The 17,793-nt window shown below is 43.4% G+C and overlaps 1 protein-coding gene and 1 long non-coding RNA gene across 15 annotated transcripts in view; one reads left to right on the top strand and one right to left on the bottom strand.

The window, feature by feature from the left end:
- The window catches only part of LOC111245953 (solute carrier family 4 member 11-like), a 424,503-nt gene that overhangs the window by 168,360 nt on the left and 238,350 nt on the right, over positions 1-17,793 (bottom strand). The window lies entirely within an intron of this gene.
- Positions 1-17,793, top strand: part of LOC111245956 (uncharacterized) — a 106,706-nt gene that overhangs the window by 42,397 nt on the left and 46,516 nt on the right. For 8 of the 9 annotated variants that reach the window (XR_015322244.1, XR_015322252.1, XR_015322254.1 and 5 more), the window contains one exon: positions 4,594-4,633. The exons of the other annotated variant lie outside the window; for it this stretch is intronic. This is a non-coding gene — a long non-coding RNA (uncharacterized LOC111245956). The remainder of the gene's footprint in view (positions 1-4,593; positions 4,634-17,793) is intronic. 9 annotated transcript variants of the gene reach the window in all.

Below are 17,793 nucleotides of genomic sequence, written 5' to 3'. Positions count from 1 at the left end.
TGAACTGACGAATCGACAGAAAACTACAAACGACGCAGCTTGATTCGAGAGAAGAACAGAGAAAAAGACCACGTGGTCGCCTCATTTTGCATATACGTACATGTACATTGTATCACAGAGCATATCCACGTGCGTACGCATATCGTGAAGACAAATTAGGCGTCTGGAACCCGGATAGCGAGGAACCGTGTAATATACCAACAGCCTTACCCCGCAACACTTTTGTCCGCGAAGCTCACCGATGATGACTATGATACGTCCTCCATTCAGTGTTCGGGCTCGTCACTAAGCAACTGTTTAATTTGGCGACTACTACCTGTCGTTTGGCCGATATTGTTTTATATGTCATGAACCAGTCTCGTCGAGACAGACGCAGCATGGCTGGAAACGACCGATAGTGGAGTAGGGTAACACCAACGAGCGCGGTCATCGGTCATCTAGTATTGTACACTGTACGAACAACGTTACCGGAATGCACGGCCCACCAGCTAGCTGAGTGCGACTGCTATCCTCAATCGAGGATAGAAGCCTCAACCACTCTCCCTTTCGCAGTACCTCTTTAACAGGTGCACTAACTTCCGTTTACACATCCAAACGTGCCTTTCAGGGCTAGCTCTTAAAGCCAACAACCGCTGAGTCTGACACAGTTCCGACAGCAGTCTACAAGGCCACCAACAACATCATCATAGCTGGGTGGCCATGTCTGTCGATGTGTGCATGCATTATCTTGAACTGCAGACGGAGAAGCAACAACAATGGTTGCACGATGCGACCGTCGTCCGGGTCGATGTGGCAACAGCGGTGGATTGGAACGGAAAGGGTTCATAGCAACGTTGGTGGCAGTAGTAGTACATGAAGCAAAAGCAATCGATGTAGTGCTGGTAGTCTTGGGGTAAAAAAGAACGACGAAATGTATTGTAGATGCAGCAAGAGTGACTGCTTCTTGCTGCGGTGCGGCACCAACAGCCATCCATGTGACATCGGCTGTTGAAGCATGTGCAATGGCTGTTCGCCGTGTGGCAGCGGAATATGCTATACATAATGGAAGAGCTCGTCCATGCGTGCGAGATGAGTCCACGGCGGATCAATCCGCTCGCTTGGCCGCACATGTTGCATCATAGGTTATGAACAAAGAAGTTTTTATAAAAAATACAATTGATAAGTATCTCTGATGTGTTTATGGTGACATTTATAATTCGGCAGCAAATCATTACAGCGCGTTAAATTATCGAACAAATTGGTGTTGTTATCTTGCAGGTATCGACTAGCAAGGTTAGGGCTGGGATGTTGCAAGTCGATGAGCGCCAATTAGGGCCAAATGGGAAATGCATGCATTGGGGAGCTCCATACAGGTCGTGCACTCGGTGGCCGAGTGAAAATTGAACGATACAGCCAGCTTCCTTTTCACTACTTTTCACTACTAACTCCGGAGAGACCGACAGTTCGTACTGCTAGTGTCCAAGCGAGGAAGTTTATTTCGACACAAGAAGAGTCGTCGAGAACTGAAGCGACTTTTCCCTCTCGGCACTACTTGTTCGTACGCTGATCATTACCTCATCGCTATGGCGACAAGGAGGCACGTACTGCCACCTTCAGCTCTACCTTTACTACCTAAAATCATGGTGGTGGCCAGGGTCAGCGATCCCAATCCCAACCCAACTGTGGCAGCGTCGTTTTACACTTGTAGCTGAGGTAGGGTGCTGTGGTGGTGTAAACGATTGACAATGAGACGAAACGGAGCAACAGAGACACTAACGATAGAATGACGCAATCTAGATCCAGCGGTCACTCAATGACCTACACCTACTGGCTATGCCCAGTCCGTCATTTTGATTTCATAGTCCCCCTAGCAACACCTGGTGTCAGACAGACAAAAAAACAAGGCCGCGCATTCGACAGTAGCTTCGAGGGTACGATGGTTAGATGCTGGTCCGTTCGTGCGTGACGGCAAAATGCGCAGGACGTTTTTATGAGTACGCCGTCAACAATAATGGGCTGTCGCAAAGTCGCCCGCTGTTAGTTGTGGCCGATATAGCGCAACCTGTCAGTATGAACTAGTTTTATTACGTTGTTCTGCATAGCAACACGCAAGACCTACACGCACACAAGATGCTTGTCCTTATTGTCCCTGAATAGATCAATTTTACCGAAAAAGTCTCCAGTAATGTCAGTGTGTCTGTTTGTGTTTAAGCACTATATCTGTACATAACCATGTATGTGTACACAGCATCGGATGCACAAATACTGTGGCTGCATATGTTTAGTAGAGCTAATACTGCCCGTTTGATAATGGATACAATGGAAGCAAAAAAAACAGCGACGACTCCGCCGCAAGGAGTCCACAGTAAACAGGTGCGTCGAAGAGACCAATTCGCCCACAAGGGAAGCATGCGAAAGTTGACTTTAGGTTCACTGATGCATCCAAGCTTGTAATTCAATGCAAAGATTGTTTTACATACACAGAGGAAGGACATAGGGCTGGGTTTTGTTGGCGGCGCCGAGAAATAACACAGTTTGAATTGACGACATAAAGAGGAAGCTCATATTGCTAAGGGATTTTCACTACGCACTCTCGTGGAAACACCTCAAAGGAGAGAGCAGGCCTGAGTAGCAACGAACATATAGACTAGTGCGACCAATTACTGCCGCGTACCAATGCTCCATCCCGTGATGAGGGCTTAACAAACATTTAACTATATATACTGCAGAATCTACCCTGTGAGACTGAACAACGTAAAAAAGTATATATACTACATGGCGTATTTGTATTAACCAGGCGACTATCAAACACAGCGAGGTATGCCTGATTAACGTTTTCGCAGTATACGTACATGCTTTGATAGTGACTGAACTGTTTATGAATTTGTATCTGTATTTCTGAATCTACTAACGTATACAATTTGAAAACAGATTTTGCTGAATAATGGTCGCCTTTTCGCCAACTAAATCACCTGCTCAGTATGGCCTTTAATAATTTGTAGAGTCGAACCTATCAATAAGCTAAAACGAAGCCATCTCCGGCTGTTCCCGTTAAACTGAGACACAAGCGATTGTCGTAATTTTTTCACACAACCGCTAGACATAGCTCAATCTAGTTTACCACTACCACCAATGGTTGTAAACGCGTGCGTAATCTACTTGGAAAGAAACACGACTGCCCATTGCTTCGTTCACCTGTCACATCTTCCCATCCCGTTTGACCCACCCGCTGCACTATCGAATCACGTTTCTATTCTCATATTGAAATAAATTAGTTAAGTTCTATATCATATAAGTTAAAAATCTATTCTGCCACACAGGATTCTTCCACAGTAGCACCGGTAACAGAAGTACAACCGTAACTGAGCTGAAAGTCAATATCGTTGTTGTGATTAGCCAAAATCGGCGGCGCCATCTCTAGTCACGAAGACAGAGCTAGCAGCAGTGTTAAGTTGGTGCCGAAAACTCTCTACGTTCGTGTCCTTCGAGCCCGGGTCGAATCCTTCAAAACCCCTCGAGCTGATTAAGTTACACGGCGAGATCAGAACCCAAATTTGGCTCTTAGAAAGGCACTGTTCTTGCCAATTTTTAATGGTACTGCTTTTCGTTCCGCTTTATCATTGTCGAAAACGCATTGCCTATCGCTAGCGACTTGTTTTATGCCAAAGGAGAATCTAGCCAAAGCGGAGTGATGTTTCGTGCCCAGCAACATGTCATCCTTAAAGCGACCTATTAGGAACGACCAAAGCTGGCCAACGCCAGTAAAGCAGCAGACATCGAAGACTGAGGCTCGCGCTAAAATCCTTAAATGAGGGATAAATTCATATATATGTAATGCATACGAGTACTACCTTAACCAATAACAACACCAAGTGAACTAACGTGCTACGTTGGCCCAATATTGAAATCAGTGATGACGATCCATTGAAGGGTAAACGTGTAGTCGTAAAACGTTCCGATTCATAAATTAACACAGCTTATATGGTGTGCGTGTCTGGGTAGAATAGTGCTTTTTGAGGAATTAGATATAGCAAGTTAACTACATATTGACATATTAACCAAAAATATACTATAGCAGACACCATTATCGGTATATATATATACCGGCAATATTTATGCGCTTACGTAGCAAACAAGACACTCTCCGTATCCCATACGGAAATACAACGTTGCTAAAAAAAATATTGTAGAGCACTTCATCAAACGAGGGGCAATGCATGAAGCCCGTCTGGCTCTAAGTCAAGTACATCATAGTTCGTACATGTACACACATAGTGTACATGCACTGCCCAACAGAAGCGACTGCCCATCAGCAAGGTGCAATGACTGTCATCATAACCGGTAATATCGAACCGATTCAATAGGTTAGCTGCTATTACTAGAATCGTTAACCATTTAATCACCAGCAAATTTACTTGACGAGCTACGAATATGCGCATGTTTCATATAGTAATGATACGGGGAACAACAGGGCTATGGAAGTTGACTTTGACTGAAAAATGGTCGGGGCATTGGTGCTCACCTGAATCTGCCTAACTGTTTTCACTAGCCTGATCACCGAGCTCCCTTCACAGTGCCTTCTAGTAGCTAACATTGTATAATCTTGTACCGCAGGGCCACGCCGACCCTTAAATGGCCACCGACGTAGAACGAGGTAAGTTCAAATTACGTTGTGTACCTATATATATATATATATATATCGATCAAAAAGGAATTCATTTATGTCGCACCTAACGAGTACGTGGGCACGCGTAAAGACCGGAGACCAACGTCAAACATTAAATATTCGAGAACAACACAGCTGATATGATTGTTGGATTCTGTCTCAGCACTATTCTAAGTTAAATTAATGGCGCCAGGAATCGCTTGAAATCTATTCATTCGGTATAGAATTTTGCAAAGCCGTACAACATATAGGTTAAGTTTACGAGAAGAAACATATCGTTACCAAGTGCTTAGGTAGAAATTCACCCACAGCCGTGGTGGTTTAACGGTAACGTATCTGCCTACCAGACGCATGGGGCACGTAGAATGTTCCAGTACCGCTTTGTACCGGCCAGTCATCTCAGGTAGTAGAAATAAAGTTGAGATTCAAAATACCTACTTTATATAGCAATAAATGGTGGCCACCTACTATTAAAGTGACAGAGCGTCATTGATTTTGACTATCACACAGAGTTTATTACGATCGTTTTCTCTACAGTCGCTTCTTTGACAACCTCCTTCGTTGGTCCTTAAAGACACATGCCTATTCAAAAACAACAGGCGGCAATATAATCATCGTTTTAATGCACTCATTAAAATGCGATGCACAGCATTTGGGCCTGATAGGTATTCAGCGTAAAAACTATAGTTAAACATTGTTAGCCCTGTAGAAAATTACGATCATGATTAAATGTCTCGCTTATTGGTAACGTTTCTCATACAATATTAGTAGTATTTGCATAGTGTATAATACGTTGACGTTCTTATTGGAGACCCGCCTTGATCTCCGTTGAATTTCATATCAGACTAATGAGTTAGTTTGAACCCTATACAGAAGAAGTCGGTCGAATATTTACATTAAAGTGGAAGTTACGGCATTTATGTTGCCTGAAAAGACAGCACGTACGTGGCGACGCTCTGCTAACAGCCGACTGACGTAGCGCCATTTAGCCACGTCCGTTTGTCGTGTGGTTAGGGGCGATCGGCTCTGGTTTTCTGAACACTTTCCCCAGCTCTCACTCTTTGCTTTTTTTCTTTCTTCCTCTGTTTCTCCCCCCGGTTCAACCCATATATTCAATGCCTGAAGAGCTGTTTGCTGCTGTTGATAATGCTACCACCGGCTGCTTTTGAAGCGTTTTGGTCGCGTGACGCTGCACGGAACACAACCGTGCTCTGATCTTGTATTAAACTGAGACCAGCTCGCCCAGCGGATAGTGGTTTTGGGAATACGCGGTTCATGATAGCGTCGCTTTCCCTGGTTCTGAGCAAAGCGTTCTGTGTTTCTGACCCACCAAACTACCATTAGACCGCTTTCGACTTTTAAGCTATGTTGTAGCGTAAATATGTGTTTTCGCGACGAGACCAAGTCAGCGAATATATTTACCGGGAGCGTTCGAATGCTGCTGCCTTTCCGCCATTCCTCTTGAGTTGGGCCGGAGCTTCTTCTGCCCCCGTCCCCACATGTTTTACCACCATCTCCTCTTTCGCGCCTTTACCTCGTAACACATCTCCTTGATCGTTGATGCCACTTTTACCATCGCCGCCATCATCATGACCACTAACTAAACAGGCGTCAGAGTACACGCATGCTCATACCACTTGCAGGCAGGCATAAACTTCACCTTCGCCGGCTTCGATCCGAACCTCGCACTATTGCAGTTCCTTCTGAGATTACTGTCATTGTACAACTAGTAGAGGCCAGCCGCCCGCAGAAGCTTCCGCCTCGTACCATTTCCTACGTCTGCCAATGCGGAAACAGAATGTCATCTACTAAGGAAATCTAGAACGAAAAAACGAATGCGAAAACTCGTTCGACAACAAGGAATACCCTGCAGTGCCGATGGTCTTCTACATCACAGCAACAAGGTCGAAAATCGGCTGCGACGGTAGCAGCGTGGCAGGCTACGAGAAGTACACGGCCGTGATTTGCTTGTTCTCTCGCTTTCTCTTTATATTCTAGCATATTCTAGCGCAGATTCGCATTATCATGCTCTAGCATACGCGTTCTTCGACTGACTTTTTATCTTTGTCCATTGCCCCAGCCTCGAAGTGTATTTTACCTCAGACTTGGGTTCCCATCAAAAGGTGCTGTTCTGCGCGCTCGTTCTTCTCCATCGGACGCTTCGATCACAAGTGATACTTTATATTTTTCTACGCTCGGTTTTCCCTTCAGTGCCTTTCTTTGCCTTATTAGCAACATCGTGCTTGCTTGGTAGTATCGATTTGCTGCCCCTTTCTGTTTAGCACCGAACACCATTGCTTCTTACCGAGTTTTCGCAGATTTGGTCGAGAGCCATCCGCCTCCCAAAAACAGAACAAATTTGATCATCATAGACTCGCAAGCAGCCGAAGTCATTGCGTAGCCACTGTGCTTGTGAATGCTCGATGGTAGAAAAAGCCTCTTTGGTCTGCGTCACTTTGACTTCTTTTCTGAGCACTACTGCTTCTACGTATTGCGTTGAAGAAAGCTCCAGCTGTTGCTGCCCCTGCTGCTGTTGCAGGACCAGAGGCAAGAGCAGCCGCTACTGGCAATACTGCGACATGAGAGCTACACCCCTCGGTGCTAAAGCTCATAGCATGGGCCAGCCAAGTCGAATAAATTGAGGGAATGCAGTGCAGGGGGTAGGGTACCGTAAAGGGATGAGCGAGCTGGAGGGCTTCGATGGTCTTGTCGCTTTGGCCTTCACTAGCCTTGCTTTTCGGTTCCCCAGTCCACTAAAGTTGACAGAGTTGAGTTGAGTCGAGTCGGCAGCTGAACGCAAGCCACTGTCAGATATTCAGACATGTACATATGCACACATACACACAGACATACACACACACTCTAACGCACGCACGCAGAGATATACAAAGGCATTCGTATCTATAATCCGCATATAGTCTCAACGGCAATGGACTATTAGGCAACGGCTGAAAGCCAACAATAGACCGCAGAAGACCTATTCATCATCATCATTCCTGGCATCCGTAATAGCAGCAGAAGCAGCACCCGACGTTAGACTGCTTGCTACCCACGGCTTTGCTTTGGACAGTGTCCTCTGCGATCGCTATTGGTACCGCTGCCATAGCTACATCTGTCATCCGCTGCTAATAATAGTAATGAATTTGGAACGGGGGGTTGAGAGGGTTTAACATCTGACTTGGGTGAGAGCCGAGGAATGACGCAGTCGGGTCACGGGGACGGACTAATCGATCCGCAATGGCGATGGCGACCGCTGCCGGCAACAGCCGAAACCGACGGCAGCATCAAGGGTAGCAGTAGTATATGCTGGCAGCGAGAATAAGTTCTGTTTGGAGCTTGCCCTTAGTACATGCCCCCTGCAAGCCCGTTGCCCTTAGCGAGTTCTTGTCCTTCTGTCGACTGCTTTACCGATCTTGCCCGTCCCTTATCTTCTCTGCCTTCGTTTGTCTCCTCTTCCCTGCCAGCCTGACTCGCTGTAGAAGCTGCTCACAAATACTATTTGGTACGTGCTTGATTTGTTCGTCCGCTTGAGGATAGCGGCATGCCACATCAACTACTGAAGATTTCGACAAGCTCAAGGTTCAGCTCGAAACTAAGGTTCCCCGCTAATGTTACTGCTACCATCCATACCATTTATACAAGACTCGTTGCCTTGAATCTCGTATCGCTTTTACAGCGGAGTAGTGACCATCGATTTGTTGAATGATATGGTGGGCTCGTATATAATGCCTCAAATACGATGCGAGCTCTCACTTGACTACAGTTCACAAGGACTTTAACGGAGTCATCCCTATAGGGATCATTGCCGTCGGCAAGACTAGCAACCGAATTGTTTTCCAATAGAGGCACAATTGTTTGTAGCTGTATAGAACGCGATCCTATGGCAGGCCACTGATTGTCGGAAAATGAGACGAAGCAACGAATGGCTGGATAGTCCAACAGAAGAATATCTTCCGGCTATACAGGTGGCGTATGCCTCTTACTAAAAATCTAGGACATAAGCAGCCGCACCATGGGCGATTGACCTTTAGCGTAGTACCGGTACTGAGCGAGACAGCGCTTGGAAGAGACTCTTGTCTTTCTAGCATCAATCTAAAAAAGGAAAGCTGCTTAAGCGGTGTCTTAATTATTCTTCTAATTTCTTCCCAAATATCCGACTGACTTTAATGTGTGCTACGAACTCCCGAAGATAACCGAAACGCGTCATAAAATAATAACAGTAATGGTTGGGTGTGTTGGAAATGGCCCAAAATATTTACAAGATAATTGCTTCTGAATGTGTTACTTTCAATAGCATATACGGATTTAGAAAAGACCGCCACGTCGACATATATACAACAATACGACAAGTACAGACGCGACTATGGTATACACATCTAGACGATACAATCGAAGTGGTAACTGAACACGATTGCATCCAGCCAGAGGTCGCTAGAGTGACTCCCGCCGCTATTTACATTCTAGCTAGTGACAACAGTACTACCAGTAGCGTCAATGAGAGCCCGCTATCAGGATATATAGAAATATCTACCTGAATCGAATCGATAGGTGGTCGCAACAGAAGTTAAACAGGCGGGTGCCGTACACGTTAATAGGAGCGCACACAAACTGGGATAGTGTGAGGCCACTGCAGCTATTTGGTGTGCTGCCATTTCGACGTAGATTTTTAACGGAAAGGGAAAAAAGTTTTAAGACGCAAAACGGAAGTACAAGTTTTCCTTCCCGACAGGCCGAATGTAAAATGGGAGTTCCGCCGTAGTGGCAGTGTTAACTCTAGTCCCTGAAACCACTACAGCTGAAAATAAGGACCGCTCTGAATACTCGATCTGAGGCAAAGCCGACTGGAATGTCTGTAAGAGGATAAGAAGACAACGAAAACTAAATAGATGCAGCTGTTTGCATGAAGGTAATTGATTTCATTTCCGACATGCCATAGAGACGATGCTTTTTAAAAATGGTGGTTTGCCTGTTCTGTCTGTTATAGAGGGGTAAAGTGTTGGCTATGGATTAATTAAATATATACGTACCGACATTATAAACGCATTTGGTTAGAGATAAATACGCCAACGATACATACACACCACAAGTGTACTTAGATAAAAACGAACGTAAATAAAGACAATGTTTCATATAGGAACTAACTATATAGCAAACAAATGATATATCACAGAACGGGCGGTCGTTTACGTTCTCGTTATCTACATATATTTTTTTCTCAAAGTTCAATTGCAATTTAGGAACTATGAGGCAGTCAGATCGTTGCTATTTTTAGAAACAATGATTTGCGTAAGTAGCGACTCCGCCATCTATCGCAATTTTAGTTTCGCCATGTGCATCTACGAAGGTCGTATACCTGTCAAAGATAGGACAACATCAAGATGCTCTGTTATAACTTACCTTTACCGAATAGTGTGTTTTAACCATAAAACAATTAGTCATATTATTAACAGGCGGCGACTAGCGCAGTTTAAGTTAGCCCTAGCTAGCATGCAGTCATTTTTCACCTAAAAAAAAAACAAATCAGCTTTTTTTGCATTCTGTTACCGCTTCTTGATCTTGTAATCGCGCCGCCACATACAGACAGCTGTCGTATATACGGCCAAATCCACAGCCATAAAATTTGCGTGCACTGAATACGCCCACGCCAGCTTTGAAGTCCAAACGACATGCGTTTTCTGTCTTGGCAGGCCAAAGGACACGCGCGGTTAATAAACACTATTGCTGTAGTAGCAAGAGGCACCAGCCAATGATGATGAGTCTTATCACTTCGTCCTCACGATGTATAAATATGCTGTCATTTTTTTTCTAGGAAGTGCCACCTCTATTGCGTTATACGTGGATATTATACAATAGTTCGAAATCGGCAAACCACAACTAAAATAAGTCATATTTTAGGTTTCTATCGACAGATACGGCGGCGACGCATTATTGTCAAAAATTTTCCTTCTTTCAACAATTAAGGTTATTTCAGACCGTAGAGTATTCGTAGTTCTATTGCCTGCCTCGGCGGGCCTCTTGACTTGCGCCGGCGAAAATAGGCGGCAGCACTGCTACTAAATTTTTTACGCCATTTTGTTATGAATATAGCCCGCAGTTTTCAAACGGTTCAGATCTCTTCAGGCGCCAAAGGAAACGTAAACATGTAAACGATAAAGGCGTGTCCTCGCAAAAGCCCTGTTAAATTTCTGTTGATCGACCGTATACCAATCGAATACTTTTAAAACTCACACAGTAGCAAGAAATTGTAAATAAGGCTATTTTTACGTTTATATAAATAATGTCGCAAAAGGCATATACCGATGGATTAAAGCTGACCGTAAGTTGTTTATATTTATGATCGAACTGCAGCATGGAGGAGAACGCGAGTGAAAATGCAGACGAATAGTTCGTCTGCTTAATTAGATTCTACAGGGTTACACGATTCTGTTTTGTTGATATTCGCTATGAACAAAAGCAATAGTTGCCGTTGTACGTTCTTCCGTGAAATCATCATAATTCTAGCCATAAGCGACGCACATAGTCCACACTGATAGTCAAAATGATGTTTATACCTGTAAAGTGGGTACTTCTTTAGATATTAAGTACTACTTGAGTCGCTATTATTAACAAACCGCACTATTAACATGAATCAGGTTTGTCGTACAAATAGATTCCTTCAGAACTACTTTAGCGGATGTCCTCGATCAAAAGTTTAAGAAATAGGTGAAATGATGTTTTTAACTAATTGTACGGTTCACGAACTCCGTATACTCGGACCAAAATGTTTACAGAAGTACCAGATACGGTTTGTAATGAGAGGGAAATCTCAGTAGAAATTTGACAAGGTAGTATATTACCTATAGTTTCTGATTGCGATGTCGCAAAGAGTTGATTTAATGCACTCTGTGACTTGCTCTTCATCTGTTTGTTTTTTCTGCAGTTTTTTGAACTTCCTTTTTTTACTCAGACTGAGTATTAAACTGGATTGCAGGTGAGCACAACAGGATGTTTCAAAAAACGCTACAATACCATCGCGTTAAACGTATCCAAACAAATTTCAAACAAAAAAAATCAAGGTGTGATGTGTTCTTGTCATAGTGTACTTTCTTGTACTATACACATTCTGTTTTAAAGGCTCACGTCTAGGTTGGCAACAGATTTATCACGTATAGTAGTGTACTTGGCGTTGTTTTATACAAGCAACCTATGCCGTACAACGAATAATGCTGAATGAACCTTTTTTCGTGTAAAATCGTCCCCTATGTCGAAAGACAGCTTCAGATTGAACTTCCATAAAGTGTTAATTCTTCTCAATACAATATTTGACAGACATTTTGCCGTCTGCCTGCCTGCCTGCCTGGAATTTTGTTCTGCTAGTAGGCTACCCAGATGTGATGAGACAGGTCAGCGTGGCCTCTTTATATGCTGACACAGGCGAAAGTTGGCCAGACAGCTTTAGAGGACCAATCGTCGATTCAGAACTAGGAGTCAGTGCTGCAAAGGGACCGACTCGCAAATACAGGAACTTTAAAAGGAGTTGAGCTAGGCGTGCTTTAACGACCTGTCACTGACAGAATCGTTGGGCTGGTCCACTTGTATGAAATGGTCGCGGTGCAAATGTATGATAGTCATGATTAACTGAATTCAAACATCTACTATTACGTTTTAAGGTAGGTTACTACTCGAAAAACAAACACTTAGTTGTTGTCGTTAAATATAAGATGTGCTGAAAATCGTTCTTCAATCTTTTGACAGGTCGGAGCCTTTGATGTTGCCTATTTGAAACAAATCGTATTAGCAGTAATACAAAATGCCAGTAAATGAGTCTTCATCAAACACTTGCTTTCCGAAGAAAAAAGATTAGAGTACAAACAAGGACACTTGAAGATCATATCGAAGAAACTGCGTCATGCACATAGATCTCGAGTTCTATAATGCATGTTAGATTATAAACTGTATTCTTCTTAGCAGAGCAGGGTACCCATTTAAAGTATCATTTGGAGTAAGACTACCAATTTTGTTGGACGACTGTTTTAAGTTTAGAGGCCCAATTTTCCCTAATGCCTCAGGCTCGACGTATATGTCGATGGTAAAAAGTCTGAAGGGGTACGGCACACAGGTGAATATAAAACGTGATGTTTATTTAGTCACGCAGAATACAGACTGTCTCATATTCTAACATTTACAAACATTAAATTCGCTTGCTTTTTTCCAACTCGGGATCAAAGATCTGGACAGATGATGCTTTTCTGAAGATTAACAGCTACAGCCCATACTTTGGCTATCTATTTATGTCATATTAGCTAAACTTGCTAATAGAACCAGCAAACTTAAGATAGCTTTTTAGCTGTCTGAAGTTCGCTGGCTTTTGACTGCATTTTTTTTAAGTCACCGCATTTGCAATTCCATTCGACCACTGCCTTGAGCTTAGTGACCGCTTGGTCTATCAAACTTTTTAGTAGACACGGTGGTCGGGCGCCCGTATTCAACCATTGGGGGAATAGTGCATAATATAAGAAGCCTTTACACGCCTTGTTCGCTGTAGCACTACCGCACTTAGCAGAGAAAGGCTGTTTACATCCGGTTTGTTAATGTGGCCGTACGTGCTCAGCATCGCCGGAAATCCGCATTAATTTTACACAAATGGGAAAATCTAGTTGATGCCAAATCGACCTACGACGTTTCTGCATTACTATCAACCTGAACAAACAAATTCTTAGCAGAGCGCATGTTCTCGCTGAAAGGAGGCATGAGCTGTTTAATAAGGCTAAGATGCGACCTGAAGCAAACCGGTAGAAGTGGTGATCGGTACTATTATCGGTTATACTATGCCCGCGTCTACAAAGCATTGTTTTTTCGAAAGGTCTTCAAACTCGGAAATTATATTCATGCCCACCAGAGTAGGTCTCGGTCACCTCTCGGGTGACCAGTCCGTTGGAGAACAGTCACTGACATCGTTGTGTAGTTGTTATTCGAGGACCCGATTTTTTTTACTGAGGAGAGACGTCAACCGCCTAGAGGTTTGCGCGCTCGATCAAAGCTCATTGACGCTGATGTTTTAGATTACTCCCTTCCGGACCGCTGAGAGTCTCTTCTCTCATACATTATATTCAATGAATTCGTGCTACCGGCGTAGATCAAACTTCAGTGAATCGCCATTAGTCGATGTCCCCCAAACTAGCAAATGTCACCGACTTACTATTGGTGTCGTAGATGTACCTCACCGAATTCAGCAGCGATACAGGCACTTATGTGCGACAGTTTAATTGCAGTAATGTAGATAGGTACAGTGACTATGTAGAATGAGCAGCCGGTGCTCGGGGCGGCCACAAGGAACATCTGTGGTTTGTCAATGGTTTATAACAGCGACGTCTCAAACGCCTAATAGGGTTTTTATAACTGAAACAAATGCTAGCGAATTCTATTGTTCCACTCGGTCTGGGTCTATCCACATTTCCATATAGCTAACACTTGTTGCTGCGTTAAATGCGTTAACGACAAGGGAACGACATAATCAATATTAATGTTTAATTGTTAAAACCAATGTTAGATCGGTAATTAGAAGCAGTGTTTCGGAAAACCTTTGGCTCCTTACAATCGGCGTAAGCTATCAGTCGATCATTCACAAGCGGAGTCTAGTTGCCAGCAGCCGTGGACAACCCAAACTGTCAAATGAGTTCTAAAAGTAAAGTATCCCATAAAGCTGGTCGTCGCCAACGGATGATAGGCAAGTGGGCTGTCTATTGTTGGGTATTGCCTTCCGCTGTGGCATATCATCAGATGCGACTACCAACTGAATGCGCCGCGGCTTTTCTGGCAATTTGTTTTTTAAAAAATCACTTGTACAGCTAGTCCACAGGCAACTTCGTATGCAGGTAGGTTACCGCCAAGGTCACCAAGGTGTATGTAGACAAAAGTTAATCCCTACGAGACCTGCTGCACCCTTATTGCAATACATTAAATCCAACCTTGTTTTCAACGGGGCCTGCTCATCTAGCAATCTGTGTGCAAAGGTCCTACAATCAGTTTCTGCTCTCAGCCCAATGTAAACTTGGCCCAACCCACTCACTTCAGAGACGATTACTTTTTGTGTACAATTACCAGCAGAAAACATTCTGATGAGTGATCGTTGCTACGGGTCTCCATGTGTGTTCCTGCCGATATGTCTGAGCATGCCTCTCATACGCGTTAGTCTCTCTAAATAGCATATAGTCTTTTTTTGAAGGACAAACGACGACCACTAGGGCCGGAACAGCGAATTGAGAGCCAGAGTGTTATTAGAAAGCCACTTGGGCGATCGACCCGGTTTAAATAAAAAATGTGGTAGAGCAAAGACACGAAAAAGAAACAAAGAAAATGAAAGTACTTATAGGAAAATATTAGCGGAAGACGGCTGTAACGCTGAGATCAGGTGCCTCTTTCTGTCACTCAGTGTGTAAAGGCTGCTGAAACTAGCCTGCCGTCCTCATGGAACGACAGTGTGGCTACGATCGTGGTCTTGGACCAATAGAAAGAAACAGTAGTGGAGGCGTCAACGGCCGTGTCCGATGGACGAACGACTTCAATAGAGTGGAACGTCCATCGTTAACCTTAGGAACACAGTTGGAGTCTTTTTTTGGACACCGCCAGCATCGACAGAGAAGCTCGACTTGGCTTGCCTCGTTTCTAACAAATCCTTTAACGAGAAAATGCTTGCCAAAACAAAAAAGAGAAAGAACTCAGAGGCAGGTTCTTCGTTTCAACATGCGAATGATTGTGGGGCTTAAGTGCGAAAAGGTAGGCCGATCAACGCCACTGGCTAGTAGCCGAAGACCTACCAAACGGTGGCTGCATGGCCGCCCAGCTGGCTGGGCAAATATTTACTGTGGCCAAAAGGAAAGGCGTTCGTCGGGCGTTAGCTTTTTGTGAAAAAGCAAAAAGAAAGGAGACGGATCTTTGGTCTGACAACAAACGTCTTGGTCGACAGGGGGACCTGGGTTCTGTTCACTACAGCAGGACCAGCAGCAGAAGTAGCTGGCTGTTGTTAAAAATACTGAGCTATATGGGTTCGGTTTGTCGCCGCTCACAGCGTTGTTACACAAGGCGTTGATGTAGGAAAAAGGATAAACATGGGGATTGGGGAAAGAAGCGAAAACACTTGAAGCAGGATGCATCTCTAAGACTACTTCTAGTGTACAATTTGAGTAGGTCTCTAAAACGTATTAAGTACAATAATTAGAGTTAAGAAGGACGATAGAACAAGGTTACTGATAATTTCCTTTATGGATCCTATTGATAGAGTTCTTGTCATGGTTGACCGATAAGAAACAGTAAGGGGAATGCGCCTTATCAACTGATGCAGCAAAAATCGCCACATAAATCGTCGAAAGAATGAAACACCAGAAACTGACCGCTTCACATGACTGGTGCTGCCCAGGGGAAACTAATAAGGTACTACTATCCTCAGTTTCAGTTAACTGCCACCCTATGTGAAATATGCCTACGTCATTACAATCTGTTGCCTCAAATTTTCAAAACACCTTTTTATTTAGCTCGTTCGTCAACTCGGCGCTTTTTTCCCTTTCCTCGTACTTTTCGCTTCTTTTGTGTTTCGTTCCCACACACGAATCGCTTTGTTTCCTGCCGCAATGCCCTGAGGTTGGACTGTCTGCACAGAGGTAACCCTATTAACAACGCTATGTGCTAGGGTGGCGAACCTCTTACAAAGTTGCACGCAAAGTGCGATGGCTGGGTGCAGGTTCAGGTAGAAGCTTCAGCGGAAGCGCAGGCAAATTCAGGCCAGGCCGACGCCGTTGCTCCAAGAACATGAATAATTTAAGTGGGAAAGTATATTGTATTGAAACCACAATGAGAGCAGATGTAAGGTACAGTGGCACCATGCAAGCAAGTATCCCAGCTGCCCCTGCCACGTCAGCCAGAAAAACACAACAGTAACACATCTTGAACATCTAGCAGAATACGCTAACGGTATAAGGTAGGAGAAAGGCTTAATAAAAAAGTTGCAAGGGGCAAATGAGAGCTGGAGAGGGGAGACGAAAAGGGTAGATTTGAAGACAGTACTAGCGTCTGTCACGAACTATAGATGATTAAGATAAGAAACAGATATAGGCGAGCGATAAACTATTTACAGGAATACGGAACTGAACTCAGGCTACATGCCCGAGTGTTCAGGTCGGAATAAAGTAGTCACTCAAGGTTAAGTTATCCAATAGGCTGTTTGTCCCCCAAACGTGTGTCCGGCCCCTCATTCACCTTCTTCGACTGATATTTTAGCTCCAATAGCCCCCAACGGCGGCGCGATATGAAAAATAAGACATTGATTTTACTATGAGCCAATTACAATATTTGGCCGCATATAAATCCGGTTATTCCTGAGTGTTGCAATATAGGATATTAGCTGGATAAAGTGTAAAATATCCCTTATATGAATATTGAAAAAGTATAATATAAGGAACGTATTCAGATTATGAGGTACTATTAGAGTAAAATCTTATTTATATTAGTATTGTATTTGTATCAATTTTACTGTCATGTTATATGATTCGATATATGCGTCTCTCTAAAAGGCAAACGGGCTAGGAAGTATTTCCCAATATTCAAAGTGCTCTTTAATAAAATTAGTGAATAATATTCTAGAATTTGAAAATACATGTTAAAAGGGCAGTTTTTTCCCCCTTCGTGCAAGAAGCATAGCTATACATGATATCAGTACGAGAAAAATGCCACTAAAAGGATTAAAATTGCCTCCTGAATTTTCATATACTTACATAGTTCCAGCACAACAACCTAAGTATGATATGAACAAGTTTGATACTCCTGAAACTAGTTTTTTCGTTTTGACAAATAAAATACAGCTTCCGTAAAGCAACGATTGCTTTAACGAAACTTTTCATTTCGGTAGTAGTATCGATATGCAGCAGGAGAACAGGGGGATATTGTTTAAGCGATTCTGTACTTAAGGGAAATTTTTATCTGACGACACCTTTTGAAAAACTATTTAGCTGAAAAAGCCTTAATTCTACAAGCGAAATAGAAAAATATTGGGGATATATATATATATATATATATATATATATATATATATATATATATATATATTTGTAAACCAGTAGTAAAGGTTTTGTTGTACGTAGAAGAAGTCAGACATCAAAATGATGCAAGAACAAAAA

Source organism: Varroa destructor, unplaced genomic scaffold (assembly GCF_002443255.2).
Source record: "Varroa destructor unplaced genomic scaffold, Vdes_3.0 BEIS01000002.1, whole genome shotgun sequence".
NCBI lineage: Eukaryota > Metazoa > Arthropoda > Arachnida > Mesostigmata > Varroidae > Varroa > Varroa destructor.
The sequence above is the reverse complement of the archived record's forward strand: the minus strand, read 5'-3'. Positions and strand labels throughout refer to the sequence as shown.